The sequence below is a fragment of the Rhinatrema bivittatum genome, chromosome 13 (genome assembly GCF_901001135.1).
Source record: "Rhinatrema bivittatum chromosome 13, aRhiBiv1.1, whole genome shotgun sequence".
Taxonomy (NCBI): domain Eukaryota; kingdom Metazoa; phylum Chordata; class Amphibia; order Gymnophiona; family Rhinatrematidae; genus Rhinatrema; species Rhinatrema bivittatum.
Genome location: NC_042627.1, coordinates 59465761 through 59484565, shown reverse-complemented (window position 1 = coordinate 59484565; position 18805 = coordinate 59465761). Strand labels below are relative to the sequence as shown.

The following is an 18805-nucleotide window of genomic DNA, read 5'->3' as shown; positions in this document are numbered from 1 at the left end:
CCACCCTCCATTTCATTTCTAATGCACTGAAAGCAAGACAGGCCTCAAATAAATTGTTAGTGCCGAGAGGTTTGCTGCTGCAGAGCTTTTGTAGACCAGAATTTAACAAATGCACGGATTTTAAACGTTGAGCTCACGGAGCAGGATTGCGCATTGCTATGCGCAGGGACCCCAGTTCAATTTCCGGGTTGCGTCTACTGCGCCCCGAGTCGGCTGGGGCTGCTGTAGAGGTAGCACTCACAGCCCCTGTGTGAGAGAGGACTAGGCTCAGAACAATGGGGTGGCCAGGGAGTCTCCAGGTAGCGGTGACTGAAGGCTCGTGGCAGTGGGATCCCAGCGCTGGCTCTGACTGAGCTGGAAGCACAAAAGAGGAGAAAAATGCAAGGTAAAAAAAAAAAAGTGCCTCGTTAATTCGGAACTTGCTACTTAATAACAGCACAAGAATGTAATCAGTGGAACATGGTAAAGTTGCTTGGGCTTTCAAAATAAAGTGCGTTTTGCTTATTTTCAACTAAGGTATTACAAGAGTATTTATATGGTTTTTTTAATTCCAGAAGTTATTACTAATTTAGAGAGAGAAGGGTTCTTTAGCCTGTTTCTATAAATCTCCTAATAGTTTAGAATTGCATTCAGCATTGATTGTTTTGGTTGATAGGTGGGATTACACGTGCAGTAATTAAATGAAGATGCTCTTTAGAAAGGTAATCAGGGCATATACAAAATTACAGAAGATGCTTAGAGGGAACTGTAGGATACTGTTCTCCCCTTTGTGGGCATTTCAAGTTGGCATAGCATCATTTGAATATTGTTTGAAATAGGAGAGCCCTAATGCCACTTGCCTTCATTGCCCGTGGGATTGTCAGAATTCCACTATTTTAGAACAATGCTGTACATAATGGGGCGGATTTTAAGAGCCCTGCTCACGTAAATCCGCCCGGATTTACGCGAGCAGGGCCCTGCGTGCCGGTGCGCTTATGTTCAATAGGCCTACTGGCGCGCGCAGAGCCCCGGGACTCGTGTAAGTCCCGGGGTTTTTCGAGGGGGGGCATTTTGGGGGCGGGCCCGGGGGCATGGTTTCGGCCCGGGGCAGTCCGGGGGCGTGGCCGCGCCGGCCACGGGCCGATTTTAGTAGATACGCAGCTACGCGCGTATCTACTAAAATCCCGCGTACTTTTGTTTGCGCCTGATGCGCCTACAAAAGTACGCGAGGGCGCCCTTTTTGTAAATCTACCCCAATGTTAGCACAATTTCCAAGCACGGGTGTCTGTCTGGGACCTTCTGTATATCAAATTATTTAGATAATACATGTCTTTACTGGACACTCAAATTGTTGTACAGAAAAGGGTGACCAAACTGATAAAGGGGATGGAACGACTCCCTTATGAGAAAAGGGGAAAGAGCTTAGGGCTGTTCAGTTTAGAGAAGAGACAGCCGAGGGGAGATATGATAGAGGTCTACAAAATCATGAAAGGACTTGAATGAATAAATGTGAATTGGTTATTTACTCTTTTGGATAATACAAGGACCAGGGGGCACTCCATGAAATTAGCAAGTAGCTCATTTAAAACAAATGGGAGAAAATTCTTTTTTATGCAATGCATAATTAAGCTGTGGAATTTGTTGCCAGAGGATGTGGTTACGGCAGTTAGTGTAACTGGGTTTAAAAATGGTTTGGATAAGTTCCTAAAGCAGAAGTCCATAAACTGCTATTAATTAATTATCAATAGTAGCTTGTGATCTATCTAATGTTTGGGTACTTGCCAGGTTCTTATGACCTGGATTGGCCACTGTTGTAAACAGGATGCTGGGCTTGTTCTTATGTTAGATAGATGGAATCGTCATTAAATGGATAGAAAAAAAAGCTGCAGCAGACCTGGCCATGTGGAAGGTGCAAACGATGGAATATAAAACTGCACGGTTGAAAAGTATAAAATCATGCGTTTGGTTTTCTAAGATTTGGGGAATGTGTGTTAAATCAGTCATTGGCAGTAGACATACAAAGGAAATTCAGTGCTGTGAATGAGAGAAACATAATCATAATTACAATGTTGCTGTTTGTTTCTCCATAGTCTGGCAACTTGATATCTAACTTCTTTGTTTCTGTGCTGTTGGGCTTTGCAGGGGAGGAGAAAAAAAGGACCATTTGTGACTCTGATTGTTGTGCTGTTTGGGACATGTGCTGCTCTATGCTTTTTAAACTATTTTTTATTGACCAGAGTGCCCCTCGCTAGCCTGCTTGCTGTGAACTTATCTGTGATACACAAAGTCCCTTCCACCTGGGTAAATCCCCTAAGAATATGCATTTCCTGTTTCTCAAAAGGAAGGATAGTGGCAAAGATCTAACAGACTGCGCTGTTACTCTTCCCAGGGATCCACACAGCAGCTATCACCAGGTTACTGCTGTAGTGCTAAATGGATACAATACACTGTACTCAGTACAAGGCCATTCTGGGGAGAGAGCCCCGGGCTCTGCTGTAACGTCATTAGTCTCGCCCCTTGCAGTCCTCATCCAAATAAATAGTTACTGCTGCGGCCCCTGACCCACCCCCCTCTGAGGCAGCTCAGCTAGGACTAAAAAACCGTCTCGTTGCAGCTCTCCATGGCCCATTGAAAACTCAGAGGTGAGAGGCAGTGCAGATCCACCCCTGCAGCCTGGTGAGCTGGAGAGGGCTGCAGTAGCCCAGAGCATCTAACGCACTCCTCATCACCGGCTCCTCTCCCTCCCGCACAACTCAAACACTGAGCTGACTTGCAACAGGAGAGGAATCTCAGCAGGACAGAAGCTGGGGACCAGGAGCTGAATGGGCCATGGAGGGGATGAGGGAGAGAGGAAGGCTAGAGCAGCAGGGACTGGGAGGAAGGAAAGGCAGGCATGGTGTTAGGTAAAGTAAGGCTGGGATTTCTCAATACCTTCTGAAGGCAGGGACACAGGACAGGATGTGCAAGTGCCATGTTTCAAAACTCCTCTCAGAGGAAGTGTTTAATGCATGCTCTGTAATTGTTTCTTGCACTTTAGTGTTTTAAATTATTTATAAAGAGTGATGCAAGAGCCCAGGTTTTGACACATTTAGCTCTAACAGCTGAAAGTTGTGTGCACACCCAGTACCACCAGGCCTTCTTAAAGCTGTTTGGGCTTGTTTGTTTATCAACAGGTGGATAACTGTCATCTTCAAGAGACACAAACCACTTGCATTTTCAGGATATCGACAAGGAATACGGAATAAGATGCAAGCACATGCAAATCTCTCACACGCATAGTCATTATGGACAGGCCTACAGCTCTCAAGGACCAGAGGTTCCCATCATAAGAAATAAAATACAAATCTCATGGCAACACGTTGTAGTGTATTTTAACTACTCATCACTTCTGACAAGAAACAAAATGCCACTGGACAAAGAAGTCATCAAGTAAAATGACTTTCTAGTTTCATTCTGCTCTCGTCTAGTTAAAATTAATATTTTTTGCAAAACCTCTCATGAAGGTACCCCTAGGAGGCCAGATTTTCCGGAAACCCACAATGAATATGCAGGAGACAGAGTTGGCTATGCTGGAAATCCAGTGTATGCAAATCTCTCTCATGCATATTCATTATGGATGCATGTAAATTAGAAGGGAAGTTGATCTTGGTAACACTAAATCAAAAAATCGTTTTGTCATATCAAAGCACCAATGAAATCACTTTTTCCTTGGATGGTGTATGGGACTTTTGTGATTGTCACACAAGTGAACTCATTGGAACGGTTGTTGCTTTTATATATCCAACGCCCAATTGGAACAGTGTTGGGTTTTTTTCAGATAAGGACTGTTTTTTTTGATGAGGAATTCCCTTATATGAATATTTGCTTGATCATCTTTGCATGGGATTATTTTGGAACTTCCAATATTTATATCACTTGACGATGCAGTCCGATGGAGTACGATCAGACAAGAGGTGCCTTTGAAATCAGGCCGTCTTTAAGGGCGCATGGTGCTTTGTGTACGACACCATTTCAGAAAATTATTTTGTGATTTAGTGCTGCAACAATCACTTGCACGTCTATTTCATTAAGCAGAGAACTTATAGCATTTCTGCTTGGTATGTGGTGTTATGGATACCCTGAAAAGCCGATAGGTTTGGTGCGCTTCCAGGAGCGGGCTGGGAACCAATCCATACCACGTGTTCCAGGGACTTGGTCTCACTACATCAAAGCAGTGCAGCGAGATTATAGACATGGATGTCAGCTTCTGGGTGCACAGTCCACTAATCCTTTGGAAGGCAAAGCACAAAGGGGCCGATGCAATAAATGTGCGCAGAAAACGGGCGCTCAGTGTTCAGCACCCATTTTCCTAATGTGCGCATCTCCTGGGCACACGATCCAATATTAAAATGAGGGGTTGTGCTAAAAAAGAGGCGCTAGGGACAAATGTGCGTCCCTAGTGCCTCCTCAGCATCGGTCCCCAGGAGAGAGGGCTGTCAAGCGGGTTGGGAAAACGGATGCTCACTCTACGAGTGTCTGTTTTCTCCCACTACCGGCACAGACATGCACGAGATACACACACGATGCAGTCCAGGAAGTGTGTGTAGTGGGCGGACAGAATTTTTTTTTCAAAGACTTTTTTTTTTTTTTATTTGGTTCCTCCTTCTTGGTATCACTGCGATCCTATTAGGAGGAATTACAGAAAGCAGGAATCTTCTTTTTTTTGTCAATGCACCCGTGAGCGTGGCATATCTTTACGGCAGCCCCAGGCTGGCATAAAATTTGCCGCATTGCAATGGGCACCTTGGCCACGCGGAAAACGTATTGGATAGCAGGGATTAACTAATAGCCTCAATAGTTGGAACACGTGCCAACTTAATGCCAAAGATGAATACTATTTAAATTTAATTTAGCTTCTGTAAAGCAGAGCTATGGAGCACAATTGACTTCATGGGGTGGGTGTGTTTGTGTCATCAAATCTTTACCTGACCTGCAGACTCTTCTAGGATTATAAAGGGATTTTTTATTATTGTTTTAGTTATTTTACTTTGAATGTGGAGTAGAAAAATTTGGAAAGGTGTATTCAGAGTACACAGGAGTTTTGAACATGTTCTTTGCGCCTCACTGTTCAGTATGCGGACAGTGATAATCTCGCACAGATGAGGGTAGACAGAAGGACACAGTCTCCCCATCATGCTTTCTTTCACTTGCCCAAACGCCGCACAAAAATGCAAAATGAACAAAAAACGGGAAGTTCAACTATAAATGTGAAAGAAAACAAAAACGATTTATGAATATTGGATTTCTTTATTCTAACAAACAGTGCTGCATGGCTTTTCTCAGTCAGTAGAAGGATACAAACCATGTCTGCCTCGAGGGGATTTCCAATGTCCCATTATAAAACTATAGAAACACATTTTCTACATGAGCTGAACCCTTCTTGTGTATGTGTAAGAAAATGGTGATCCTGAACGCCCAAGACAGGGTCCTACAGCATCACAAAATTCCACTTACGATGATGCCTCAATTCATCCCAAGACTTTTACTATAAAAACCAAACCCAAGACCCATCCAACATTACCAGAAGTCGATGCCATATTAAATTGTTTACAAAAAAAGATGTACCGGTAATCTTAGTTCAACCAGTGAACAATATTTTGTCTGTTATTTCCGCTTATCACATTCACATTGGGAGGAAAAAAAAAACAAACCAAAAACCTTGTGTGTGGTCAGAAAGACTTAATAGATAAAACGTGCCAGGTGATTTGGATTCATGTATTAATAAAGCCCTTCCATCAGGCAGGATCCCAAAGTGCTTTACAATTACATTTCTTCAGCCGTATTAGCACAGTCAGGGTGAGAGCTGGCTACAAAATCATAAGAACATAAGAAATTGCCATGCTGGGTCAGACCAAGGGTCCATCAAGCCCAGCATCCTGTTTCCAACAGTGACCAATCCAGGCCATAAGAACCTGGCAATTACCCAAACACCAAGAAGATCCCATGCCACTGATGCAATTAATAGCAGTGGCTATTCCCTAAGTAAACTTGATTAATAGCAGTTAATGGACTTCTCCTCCAAGAACGTATTCAAACCTTTTTTGAACCCAGCTACACAAATTGCACTAACCACATCCTCTGAACAAATTCCAGAGCTTTATTGTGAGTTGAGTGAAAAAGAATTTTCTCCGATTAGTCTTAAATGTGCTACTTGCTAACTTCAGGGAGTGCACCCTAGTCCTTCTATTATTCGAAAGTGAAAATAACCGAGTCTCATCTACCCGTTCTAGACCTCTCATGATTTTAAACACCTCTATCATATCCCCCCTCAGCCGTCTCTTCTCCAAGCTGAACAGCCCTAACCTCTTCAGCTTTCCTCATAGGGAAGCTGTTCCATCCCCTTTATCATTTTGGTTGCCCTTCTCTGTACCTTCTCCATCACAACTATATCTTTTTTAAGATGCGGTGACCAGAATTGTACACAGTATTCAAGGTGTGGTCTCACCATGGAGCGATATAGAGGCATTATGACATTTTCCGTTTTATTAACCATTCCCTTCCTAATAATTCCTAACATTCTATTTGCTTTTTTGACTGCTGCAGCACACTGAGCCGACGATTTTAAAGTATTATCCACTATGATGCCTAGATCTTTTTCCTGGGTGGTAGCTCCTAATATGGAACCTAACATCATTCTGCTTTATTAGGTATACTGCAGTTTCCAGGGCAGGTGGGTTATTCTGCTCACTGAAAGAGGGCAAAGCCCCAAACAAGGCCTTTCCCTTCCCTATCTCTATCATTGAAGAAGAAGTTATCCTGTACAACCTCAGCCATGCTGTTACCATAATGCCCGTCATCCTGGACCACAGCACCCCACACCTCTCAGCCTGCCTAAATTTATGCAGTGAGCGCAGTGCTCAGAGGTCCTGACCCCCACACGGAGGCGGCAGGGTCTGTGAGTGCAGGCTTAGTCCCTACCCTCACTGCAATCTGAGGTTCATGTCACTGGAGCAGAGGTCGGAGGGGGAAGATGGGGGAAAGGGGATGAAGGACAGCATGGCAGCAGCTGAAATCCATCACAGGGACCTGGATCAGTTTCTTCCACCCATCTGGACTGGCCACTGTTGGAAACAGGACACTGGACTTGATGGACCTTTGGTCTGACCCAGTATGGCATGCTCTTATGTTAAGCCTTAGAGGGGGCTGCGCATTGCTCTACCATCAAGGCTTTTCATTTTTCTCAGATGTCAAGTGTTCATTGCCACATTTAAAAGAGGACCAGAGCAGGGTAAGATCACAACTCCTCATTTTTCTGGGTAAATCTCAGGCTTCATGTTGCAGGGCAGGTGCATGAAGTGGGGCTCAGTCCCTCCTCATGTGCCAGTGCAGGAGGAGCAGATTAGCAATAGGCAGAGCAGGTAATTGCCTATTGGCAGCTGGGGGTGAAGGGGGAGGGGGGAGAGCGGACAGCCCCGGCTGTCCACGTACCTAAGGGCAGCTAGACGTAAAAATCCACCCCGAGGCCACAAATTCTGCAGAACCAAAACACAATTCTGCATGAAGCGTTCCAAAATGAGGGTGAAGAATTGAATAATAGTTTTTTAGTTTAATGTACCACTCACACAACTCCAGCCAGGCCAATACGTGATTTGCTGTCTAGTGCAGCAATTTTTTTGCAAAATCTTAAATTTTCACAATTTCAGAACACAGAACCAGAGTCGGTATCTCATTTTCAAATCGATGGTTTCTGCACTGCGCAGCTTACGGTGCCAAACTCCTGTCGCGTGCCAGTTTGCGAAGCTCAGGGAGACGCCTGCTCACTACTTCAGCGAAGGTTCTGCTCGAGGCCCTGTTTCTGGCCACAGAGCAAAGGAACCTGTGAGATCACTAAACCAACTCACTGGAATCTCTTCCACGCAATCAGCCTCAGAAGGAATAGGCAACCTCCAGCCCCCCCCCTAGACACCAATCCACTCGGGTTTTCAGGATATCCCTACTGATATCCCTACTGCATGCATGCAAATCTCATCAGGGCTATCTTGGAACGCCGAGCGGATTGCTAACCAAGAGGAGCGGAGGTTACCTACCTTCAGAGTGCAACAGCCCTAAGCTCACTAGGCCGCTCCCAGGCCCAGATCAACCTGCCACCGCTCCATCATTTTTGCCCCCAGACCTCTGGAAGGCTTCACAAAGCTGCCCCCTGAAAGGGACACAGCCACAAGACTGAACAAAAGCTTATTATATTGGATATATTATATAAACTGTGGTCTATGATGGACCGGCAGAGGTCATGCATCTAAAACCTACATACAGAACACTGTTCTTTTAAATTCATTTAACTCAACTGAGAAATGATTTTATTGTTTTGTGATTCTAGCAGATAACACATTCCCTGAAGGCTCCCTCTTGTCTGAGACGGTTGACATTTCTGTCCTGGCTATCAAAGCTGTTTCCAAGTGCCGTCTGACTGGGGTTAACCCTACCCAGTCTTCCCCTCCCATTCAGTGTCCCCTTTCCCTCGTCTACGTGCTCACTGCACACACGCTTCTTGGCTCACGTCCATGTGGCAGCTGCTGCTCCGCACTGTTCCCTCCCTGCTATCAGGAAAGATATCGCACGCTGCAGGCCAAGTCCAGGCCGACTCCACCTTGCCCAGTTTACGCAACCAGGGATGGGCTGAAAAATTCGTATCATAAACCCGACCTATTACCAGGGATCTTCCGTCGGGCCATCACGCTCACAATCATAAGATCCAGGAAGATCAGAGAGACTGGCAAAGTCCCTGACTGGGAAAGAGCCAGATGTGCACATCTGTCCCTCTTGCTGGCTTCAACCAGCTTGAAAATTCTCACTCCATGGACTCCAGAACAGAACCCTGCTGTGTCCCTGGCATGCAGACCCAGGGCACTGAGCTCCGACACTCGAAGCAGGGCTGGTGCCTGAGCACGGAGGAAGAGACCTGAATTTCAAAGAAGAACATCGGCAGCTAGGCCAGTGCTAGACAAACTAAGTTCTAATGTGATCCTAGTGAAGTACTCATGAGTACTTCAGAAAGACAACAGACCTCACACGCTGCTGAGGGAAGGGGCAGAGCTGCCATTTAACTCCAGGTTGGTCCTGCTGCCTTTTCTCTCATATTCCCGGACTTCTCCAGGCTGCAGAGCAGGGATGTGCATTGGTTTGAAAATGAAACAAAAAGGTGCAGCCAAACACCATCAATTCCAACAAAATGGAAAAAAAGAATCTGCCGCTATACAGAATTTATTTTGTTTTTATTCGTTTCGGTATATAATGTGTGCTATTTCCAAACAGTGCACACTATTTAGAAATAGCTTCACTATTTGCTGAAATGAATAAAACAAAAAAACAGCAAAATACCCCCAATGAAATTAAATTTGGATTAATATTCCCCCCCAACAAAATGCACTTTTCACACCCCTACTACAGAACCAGGAGCGGCTCCCAGGGTCCCTTCTAGCATTCCTGGGGGCTGGGAACTTTGACCAAAGCAAAGGACTTCTCTACAGCCATCCTGCACGAAGGCTGGGAAGTGAAACCTGAAACCAGAGGCAGCTGCTGCCACCTTCCATTGACAGCTCAACAGATCATAAACTGAGAAGGGGAAATAGAGCAAGTTCACCATGACTAGACAAACTCTTTTCCTGGTTTCTGCGTATTTGCATTTATAGCCAGAAGGCTAACAGAAAACCTTTTCTGGGTGAGGACTGGCGCCTCGGTGGCTAAAAGCTGCTGGGGCCTCGCCCCTCTAGAGGGAGGGAGTCATGGTCATTGCTTCAGGGCAACACCTAGTGGCTGGATTCAGGGCCTCTGATTGCAGGGCTCCTGGCCCAGGATCATCACCTGCAAAAACATAAACCGGGAGGGGATAGAAAATAAGGGGGGAAAAATCACGGAGTAGGTGAGAATGAAGGCTCCTAGCACCGGGATCCCAACACTGGTTCAAACTGAGCTGGAAGTGCAAGGGGGGGGGGGGGGGGGGGAGGAACTGTCAGATTAAAAAAAAAAAAAAGAACCCTCAAAAGGGGACAATCTTCCAGAGAATTTACCCACATGCACAAAACAACTTTCTGAAGATTACCACGGGGGTTGGACGGGTAAAAGCAATTTTGTGCATTACTGCAAAGAGGTGACCTCGGGGGTGGGAGTCGGGGGCAGAGAAATCGTTTTGTTTCTGAACACGTGAGGGTCAATGTCCACACGCGTGCCTTTGCTGTGCAGGGGTACCATCTGGTCCCAGGCTGTTAGAAAATTATTCTCTGAAAAATCTGCCCAGGCCTTCCAAAGTACCCCCAAACCATCCCACACACCATACACCAGGCTGTGTGTCAGGGACTGGAGCAGGCTGCACCAGGAGTTGCCTCCCCCTCGTGTTAAGCTCTCAGGTAGGCGCTGGTGGCCAGGACTTAGACAGGGGTATTCACACCATTACTGGAAGGCATCCACAGCAGCAGGGCTAAGAGTGCAAAACTGAACAAGAAGGCACCCACTACAACAAGAGAAACTGAGACAGAAAACAGGAACAGGACAAGACAAAGCAGACTACATGGCCCAAGATTAGGGCCAGACAAAGCCAGAAACAAAACACAAGAACCAGGACAAGACTAGGAACAAGAACTACACGCATGTCCAAAACCTGTGCCATGTCTGGGTCCAGATCTGGGACCATAGTGTAAGGCCGGATTATATCCGAGTCAGCCCAGGAACAATATGGCCACCAGCAGGACCTACACATCATAGAGCCAGGACAATTCACCCGAGCATCCAAGCAGCAGGCCACAGAACCGGGAGAGAGAGGCAGGCACTCCACAAGGCCCACTGCTAGCAGGAGGTAAGAACTGCTCAACAGGACTTCACTTGACTATGGGACATAAACCTCCAGAACAACCGATTATGAGTTAAGATTAAAATTAACAAGCAATAGAGAATGCTTTATTGACAGTGCAGGAAAGATAGCTGGGGAGCAATGTCAAGAACATGCAAAATTGCAGTATATGCAATAGCATACTCGAATTGATGATTTCAGTGAGCTTTTGCTAAAAGATACCGTCATTGACTACTTGGCTGAACTTTCCAGAAGAAATGAATGACCTCAGATAGGCAATTCAGCCCTGACAGATTTGGTCCCAGCTCTGTGTTGGGGCAGTTCTACAAAAAGACAGAAATGTGACGGCAGATGAAGACAGCAAGGCCCATCCAAGTCTGCCCATGTTCCTTTAATAGTACAGACCCTATGTTTGCTTCATTGAAGCTCAGAGTCCTCTGTGCTTAGCCCTGGCATTCTTACATTTTTACCTCCACCATTCTATCTGTGAAGAAATATTTCCTCATGTTGTTCTAGAAATCTGCCTCCTCTGAGTGTCATATCATGATCCCTTGTGACAGAGTTTCTTTTCCATTGAAAAGAGAGTCTCTTTTACCATATTTTTAATGTCTTTCATAGACCCCATTCTCCTCTGGGGCAGTGTTTCTCAATCCTTTCCTGGAGGCCCACCAAACTAATCTGGCTTCCTGAAAGCCACAATGAATATGCATGAGATTGATTTGCATACGCATATTTATTGCAACTATCCAGAAAACCAAATTGGTTAGGTGTGCCTCCCGGACACGGTGGGGCCTGCTTCTCTAGCCCAGGTAGTTAAGGCTCACAGCACATGGCTTAGGGGCAGGCTTTGCGCCATCTTGGTAGCCCTCTGCTAGACCATCTCTCCTTTGTTATATCATTCTGGAGATGTGGCCTCTAGAACTGGCCACAATATTCTAATAATGCCTCTCTATAAATCTTTGGTGAGACTTCATCAACTCGAAAAGAGCTTAAGGCTTGGCTCTTTCCACAGGCTTTCTGTGGTATAGGGTTAGGAGGCATTTTGTGATTCCTGATTTAGTTTAAAAGTAAGGACTGTTAGGTTTATGAACTGGATATGCCTTTTGTATTGTTGTAATTTAACTCTGGTGTTTTATGCTCTGTAAATGATGTCCTAACTTCCATATTTGATAGTAGTATTTTTAGGAATTATGATGCCTATTCTTTATAATATTGATCTTCCAAATGTTTTATTTGGTGTATTGTTATTCCTATGACTTATTTATATTCCATATTTATAACTGCGTTGTTCCAGTATTTTTAAGTATTTGTTGTTAGTTCTGATTGAACGCTTCTTAATCTTGCTGTTTAGCATTGTCGTGTGAAATGTTACCTACCTGTTACAGTGGCTAGATGGGCTATACATATTTTAAATCATCTTTATCTCATTTCTTAGTTTGCTTTTATTTGTTTCCATGTCTACATAAATTTTATTTTATACTTTGGATATCTTTTAGATATCTTTTAAATTTATAAACCAAAGGAAGAGTGGTTAATCCAGAATATCGATTCTAAACTTTTTTTTTCTGCTGGTTATACTGCTCCCTTTGACCCTTAGCATCCCTCTGGCTCTCGCTACACTGTTTGGCAACCTTGAAATCATCAGACATGATCACTCAGATTCATCTTCTGTTTGGTGCACATCTCACCCCCATCAACCCCCTTTTTGAATTTCTGTGCCCCAAATGCAAGTGTCTGTCAACTAAGATTGACTACAGGAAAAAAAAATGCAAACTGAATAATTCCTCAAGCTTGCTCAGATCACGCCTCACATTTCCACTCCATTTAGAGTGTCCACCCTGTGCAGACCTTCATATCATCTGCAAAGGCCCTTCTCATAGTGCCCTGAAATATCACTTATGAAACTACCAAACAAAACTGGACCCAGGAGTGATCCCAAAAATTCCATGAGTGAACTCTGTTTACCACCACTCTCTGCTGCCTACCACTCACTCAGATCTACTCCTAAACTGCGTAGTTTCTTTTTGAGCTTCCCTGCAGGACAGCATCAAAGGCCATATTGAAATCTAAGCAGATCACATCCAGCACCCGCCCCAATTTAATTCTTTGGTCAATCAGTCACAGAGATTGATTGGATTTGTTTGACATGATCTCCATCAACTAAAACCATCCTGCCTTGAATCCTTAAATCTGTTTGAGACAAGACACGCCACTATCCATTACCTTAATAGTGACTCCATTAGTTAACCTGCCACTGAAGGCAGACTTCCTGGCTGATCGTCTCCAGACTCTTCCTTATTCCCAGTTTTGAGAAGAGGAACGCTATCTGCCAGCTTCTAATCCTCAGGAACCACTCCTGTTCAGTCATTCTCCTCTCTCTCTCTCTTCCTACATCCCTCCTCTTGAGCTCTGCTCATCAGGTAAGTCACTCCTCTACAGCCAGTTCCCATCTGCCTGCTCACTCTTTGGCCTTGTTCAAATCCAGTCTAAAAAAGAACCCACTTTATTTTAGAGACTGCTTTTAACCCCCGATTCTTCTGCTCACAGCCTTATTGGATTAAACTATTTTCTTAATAAACAATTTCCAAACTCTCTTTTGTTCCGTATATTTGTCGTGATTAGACTTGTAAGCTCTGGGTATATTTGTACAGCGCTGCACAAGTCAACTAGTAGTAATTAGCGGAGTCACCAGGGCTCCTTGTAAGCTCCATCTTGTCCCACCTGCATGGTCTACTTTTGAGTTTTACTAGTACCATGCGAACAGCATGGGGGTCTTCCCCTACCACATACAGCCCCGTTTATCTGTGGTCCTTAACTGACTCCTTTAGTCTCTTCCTCCGCTTGTCACAAATCAATGGCAAGGCATGCCGCAGAATCCCAGGCTGCAGCGTGAATGTTTCTGTTATGGCCCACAGAACCGGACCGACACCACTCATTCATAGCACGTAGGCTGCCTTCTTAAATCCCTGCTGACCAGAGCTAGATCTGAACTGGCGATCTAGAGGAGAAAGGCTCTGCAACCCTTGGATGATTCAACACTTACAAGCATTCATTCACTGTTTCTTTTCCCTGCTGCTTGCTCACCTCTGCACGCCCTCCCTTTCAGTAACAGATCTGTGCCCCCTCTTCTCACACTTTCATGCTGGATATATATATATATATCTATCTATATATAAATAAATATTTCCAATAGCCTAGCTGGCATCCTAAAAGAAAAAAAATCTATCACTGCTAGCTGAAAACTGCCCGAACTATGTGAAGCAGCGAACAGCACAGCTCTAAACATTCAAACACAAGAATTTCAAGAGAGCGGACCGATAGGTGGAGAGAAGCACCATTTTATTAAAAAGGTGTTGCTGGCAGGTGAAGCCTGGTCTAATGATTGCCAGTAGAGCCTGCAAATGAAGCCTTGAATGCACTGAGCCACAACTCGTAAATGAGCCTAACAGTATATGCCACTTGCAGAAAGTACACCCAATTGTCTTTGCTAAAAGCACAAAACACCTTATTGTGAAGTAAAATTAGATTCTTAAAACTTAATGTGACTTGCATAGAGATCGCAGCTGAGACCCCCCCACCCCGAGTACTGTATGCATATTCACAAAAGGCCATTAACGAGGTGGAGGAAAAGCACCAAAACAGGGCATGGGCCTGCACTATAAGCCTTTGACAGAGGGAGATACGATACAAATATTCAAATATAGTCCTAGAAGGAAGCCATAGAATGAGAAAAGGACAAGGGATCATCCATACCAAGCCTGAGGAGGAAGAAGGCTCAAAAGAAAATGTGAGAAATCAGTCTCAGGGGTGGATAATCAAGCAGATTTCCCCTGGGGGCGACAGGGGCCAAACCAACAGCAAAATTCAAGCAGGCATGGGATAGACATGCAGGTATCTTGGTGAAGGAGGAAGGGAATCGAGAACATAAGAACATAAGAAATTGCCATACTGGGTCAGACCAAGGGTCCATCAAGCCCAGCATCCTGTTTCCAACAGAGGCCAAAACCAGGCCACAAGAACCTGGCAATTACCCAAACACTAAGAAGATCCCATGCTACTGATGCAATTAACAGCAGTGGCTATTCCCTAAATAAAATTGATTAATAGCCATTAATGGACTTCTCCTCCAAGAACTTATCCAAACCTTTTTTGAACCCAGCTACACTAACTGATTGAGTAGGATCTGTGGCAACACAGTAAACAGGAGCAAACAGGCAGACTGGGTGGACCAAGCTGATCTGCAGCTGCTAATATCTTTTATATGGGTCTGCAAGTTGCTAAAGTGGACGCATCTCAATGTTAAGCACAGCCAGACAGAATAGAGGCGTTTGTTAATGTCTGCTGTATAGAAAAAGCAGATATCTGCAGATAAGCATCACTTGGTCTACTCAATCTGCCCACTGTGCTATCACAAGCCTTCCATGATCTGTGGTCTCCTTTTCTCCCCCTAACAAGCAGGCCGATACCATAAAATCTGCAGGAGAGCGGGCGCTCAGTGTTGAGCGCCCGCTCTCCCGACGTGCGCTAATAAGGAGGCGCTAGGGACAATAGCGCGTACCTAGCGCCTCCTTAGCGGTAGAGCTGGCTGTCAGCGGGTCCGACAACTGACGTCTATTTTACCGGCGTCAGTTTTCGAACCCGCTGACAGCCACGGGTTAGGAAAACGGACGCCGGTAAAATTGAGCGTTCGTTTTTCTAACCCACTGACTGGTGGGCAGATTTTTTTTTTTTTTTAATTTTAGGTTCCTCCGACTTAATATTGCTCGAAGGGTGTACAGAAAAGCAGTTTTTTTCTGCTTTTCTGTACACTTTTCCGGGTTGTTGAGAACTTAACGCCTGCCCTTGGGCGAGTGTTAATTTCTGAGAGTAAAATGTCTGGCTTGGCCGCACATTTTACTTCCAGTATCCTGGTCGACTAACTAATAGGCTCATCAGCATGCATTTGCGGCATTTCAGGGGGGTTGGCTGCACGTTTTCGACGGGCTCTTATTACCCCCTATACCATATCGGCCTGAAGGTCCTTTTGTGTCTGTCCCAAGCAGTCTTGATTCAGGCCATCACCCTCTCGGTGAAAAGCATTTTCTTTTCTTTCTCACAATCCTTTTCAGCCTTATAGAACGATCCCTCCGTATCAGAAAGGCAGACATTACATTAATCTCTAGAATAAGCAGTTGTCAACTGTATCAATCAGGAGTTTTACACAGGGGCAGAAGAGGACAATGTTACCAAATATCCTTACAGAAAGACCTCAGCTCTGTTTCTGCAGCTGTGTCAGAGCAGAGGCAGGCAGGCAGCAAGAAACATCCCAACACCACTGTTCTCTCATCCTATCCAGTATCCTAACGCTCACATGCACTCGGTCCCCTTAACATGCTGGGATTTGCCAGGGGAAGACCACACCTGACTCAGTGTCCCTGACAGACCAGACGAGTAGAGGGTTCACAACAGTGTCCCTTCTGATCTCTTCTGAAGCAGGGGGCCTGCGCAAAAAAAAAAAAAAAAATTCCACTCTTCCTGAAAGTGCTTTTGGAGCCTTTGTTAGTCGAGATTTGCGTTTTTTCCTTTCGAAGATCATTGAAAGAGCAGCTTATTTAAGGGGATGACTGGAAAGTTTAGGGTTTTTAATTTATTATTTATGTATGTTGTAATCGATTGTGTTGCATGGCATTTTGTGAATTTCAGTTTTTAAAAAACTATTTTGATATGAATAAGTTTATGATTGGGGGAAAAAAAAAAAAAGCTACAGCTATAGTTTAATTTCTCAAAAAAAAAAAAAAAAACAAAACCCAAACCACCTGTGACCTTTATTCTTGTCACCTTTCTTTTCAGTCTTATTTGCTTTCTCTCTTATGTGTTTACATTTTCACTCTTCTGAATAAAAGGCGTGCACCTCTCAGGCCTCCCGTGGCTCTGGCTGTAGGCATGGGTGTGAATGAGGAGGTGCACCCGCAGCTCCACCAGCCTGCAGAGCCCCCTGACATCACTGCCTGGACAAACGATCAAGTAAGGAGGGTCCTACCCAGTGGCGTAGCCACGGGTGGGCCTGGGTGGGCAGGTGCCCACCCAACTTAGACCCAGGCCCACCCAACTGGCATCGGAACTGCAAGGCTGTCGCGGGACCCATCCCCGTGACAGCGAACAAGAGAACCCACGCCTCGCGCGCCATCACGGCACACATGGAGAAGCGCTGCTGCGGCCGTATGGCCAACCGGTCTTCCTGTTCGGGGGGGGGGGGGGGGGAGTGGAAGCGCCGCGCACAGCTTCCGTTTTCTCCCCCAAAGCAGGAAGATCAGCTGCTTCTCCTGCTGCCACCGGACTCCTACTATCTTCGGGCGTCGGGCCGATCTTCCTACTTGGGGGGGGGGGGGGGGGAGGAAGCGGACGTTGTGACTGCGCTTCCGCTCTCTCCCCCCCCCCCCCCCCGACAGGAAGTTCGGCCCGACGCCGGAAGATAGCCGGAGTCCGGTGGCAGCAGGAGAGGCAGCTGATCTTTCTGCTCTGGGGGAGAAAGCAGAAGCTGTGCACGTGCTTGAATGTGTATGTGTGGATGAGAATGGGAGTGTGTGTGGGTGAAAACTGGAGCCTGGGTGTGTATGTGGGTGAGAATGGAAGCTTGAATATGTGGGTGAATGGGAGCTCGAATGTGTGTATGTGTGGTTGAGAATGGGAGCCTGGGTTTGTGGGTGGGTGAGAATGGGAGCTTGAATATGTGGATAAGAATGGGTGCTTGAATGTGTGTATGTGTGGGTGAGAATAGGACCTTAAATGTGTATATGTATGGATGAGAATGGGAGCTTGAATATGTGTGGGTGAGACTGGGAGCATGGGTTTATGGGTGAGAATGGGAGTCTGGGTTTATGTGTGTGGGTGAGAATGGGTGCCTGGATGTGCGTCTGTGTGTGCATAAGAATATAAGCCTGGGGGAGGGGTGAGAAAGTGAGAACTTGTATGTGTGTCTGCAGAGAATGTGAGCTGGGGGGGGGGGAGAGCATATGAGAGTGAGAGCTTGAGTGTGTGAGAGGGAGTCTGTGAGAGAACGCGTGTGTGTGTGTGTGTGTAAGGGAAGAAGACAGTAATAGAAGAAAGACACTGAAAAGGAATTAGGAAATGAGCTATAAGGGAAAAAATGGGAAAAAGAGACCAGGACCAACTGATTAGAAAAATACAAAGATCAGACAACAAAGGTAAAAATATATATCTATATTTTGAGATGTTAGCAATTTAAATATAAGCAACGCAACCGCTCTCTCAAAATTTATGGACAGGTAGGAGCCGTGTATAAAATCGTAATAATAAGAAGGCTAAAGTACCACAAATCACCGTGAATTATGTTTGTATCATTAAGTAAACCTCATACTTAGGCGTAGATGTGAATGCTATGCTGCATAATTTGGCATTATTTATCAGTAAAAAAACAACTAGTAGACCTGCATGCCTACAGCCCACCCATGTTAACCTTGTGCCCACCCAAAAAATCAATTCTGGCTACGCCACTGGTCCTACCTCTCAGAAAACAGAAGCAGATGTCAAAAGAGGGTTTCCTAATTTGTAACTGCAAAGTGGTTTAACTACTTCAAAGCAAGCACCAAACGGAAAGACGCCGGAAGCTGAGCAAGTGCCTGCCCAGAGAGGGGACTCCAGGATCTCAGAGCACCTTCATTAAAAAAAAAAAAAGCTACCCCCGTCCTGCCTGCAGCTCCTCCCCTGCTCACTCTTCCTCCCTGTCCCGGGGAGCCCCCAGATCTGCGGACTCCCGGGGGGGGGGGGGTTTCATGCTCCGAGGCTTCCATGCTGCAACTGTACCCAAAGCGGCGAAAACCAGCCCGGCGGGCCTCTGAGCTCCCACCTGCGCGGGGGGGGGGGGGGGGGGAGTCGCTTACCTGTCCGGCTGCCTCCCAACTCCCGTGCGCCTCCCGTCCGGCCCTGGCCTCACTGCGCCCGCACTCCCGCAGCGGCCCAGGGGAAATGCTCCGGGATGGGCGTCTCCTGATTGGGGGCCCGCAA

At 45.8% G+C, this 18805-nt stretch overlaps 1 protein-coding gene across 2 annotated transcripts in view; it reads right to left on the bottom strand.

The window, feature by feature from the left end:
* SQOR (sulfide quinone oxidoreductase) overlaps nucleotides 1-18805 on the bottom strand; it is a 48521-nt gene extending 29716 nt beyond the window's left edge. The window contains exon 1 of one of the 2 annotated variants that reach the window (XM_029575354.1): nucleotides 18682-18805. The gene's annotated coding sequence lies outside the window, so the exon portion shown is untranslated. The remainder of the gene's footprint in view (nucleotides 1-18681) is intronic. The other variant, XM_029575355.1, reaches the window with a different exon arrangement.